The 1,327-nt window shown below is 38.1% G+C and overlaps 1 non-coding gene across 1 annotated transcript; it reads left to right on the top strand.

The window, feature by feature from the left end:
* The first annotated feature begins 863 nt into the window (after positions 1 to 863).
* LOC116105825 lies at positions 864 to 970 on the top strand. Its single transcript, XR_004124166.1, has one exon. It is a non-coding gene; the product is annotated as a small nucleolar RNA R71 (small nucleolar RNA).
* The last annotated feature ends 357 nt before the right edge of the window (positions 971 to 1,327 follow it).

Below are 1,327 nucleotides of genomic sequence, written 5' to 3' on the forward strand. Positions count from 1 at the left end.
GGTTTTGTGCCTAGGCATTGTTTTGAGGCATTGTTGGTTCTGTCCAATTTCTTATCTTCAGCTTTTTCCTCAGTTTCTTTAGTTTTTCTTGATTCTTTTAACTCCTTGCCACTTCTCAACATGATGGCATTGAGTTGTTCCTTTGGATTCTTCTCGATATCACTTGAAAACATTCCTTGAACTCCGCTAAGATACTATGAATTTGTCCCATTTGAGTTTCAAGGTTCCTTATGGAAACAAATTGATTTTGCAACAAGACTTCATATTTCTGAAGTTGAGCTTCATTCTTGTCAAATCTTTTACCCGATTCCTCCATAAACTTTGTAAGCACATCCTCCAAATTTGATTTCGCCTCTTGAACTTGAAAATCAGGAGGTGGCTTAGGATAATTGTTGTTATTCCAAGAAAAATTTGGATGGTTTCACCATGCTAGAGTATATGTATTAGACTATGGATTCCATTGCTCTCCTTGAAAATTATTGACATAATTTACTTGTTGAGGTGGAGCAAATGGATTCCCCGCTTGACAATCTCTTGACAAATGATTCCCTACACAAAATTCACAAGTTAGAGAACGAGTTTCAATAGCATTTACCTTCAGGGCAACTCCTAATTGCTTTTGGATGGTTGAAAGTTGAGCAGCCGATGCGGTGTAGCTATCAACTTCGTGTACTCCCGCTACTTTCCTTGTTAAATTTCTCTTTGAAGGCCTCATGTAGTTATTGCTTGTCATCACTTCAATCAGATTATAGGCTTCTTCTAGTGTTTTTTATTTCAAGGCTCCCCCACTTGCAGCATCTACCATGGCTTGTATATTTGGCATCAACCAATTGTAAAATGTTCGCACTTGCGACCATATTGGTAACCCATGGTGAGGACACCTCCGTAAGAGACCCTTATATCTCTCCCAAGCTTCATAAAGTGACTCCATATCTTGCTAGAAAAAATTTGTGATGTCACTCCTCATCTTGGTAGACTTGATTGGCAGAAAATACTTCGCAAGGAACACTTGAACTAACTCATTCCAAGTACTAATGCTTCTGGATGGTAGAAAAATTAACCAAGCCTTAGCTTTATCCCGAAGAGAGAATGGGAAAAGCCTTAACCTAATTGCATCATCAGATACCCCATTATGTCGGAATGTATTGCATAGCTCCAGAAAATTTGCGATATGCAAATTAGGATCATTGTTAGACAACCCTGCAAATTGAATCGAATGTTTTATCATTTGAATAATGTCTAGTTTTATCTCGAAGGTATTTGCTTGAATCGGTGGTCTCCTAATACTAGAAGCACATCCCTCAATTGTAGGTCTTGAGTAATCCTT

This window comes from Pistacia vera, unplaced genomic scaffold, assembly GCF_008641045.1.
Source record: "Pistacia vera cultivar Batoury unplaced genomic scaffold, PisVer_v2 Contig505, whole genome shotgun sequence".
Taxonomy (NCBI): Eukaryota; Viridiplantae; Streptophyta; class Magnoliopsida; order Sapindales; family Anacardiaceae; genus Pistacia; species Pistacia vera.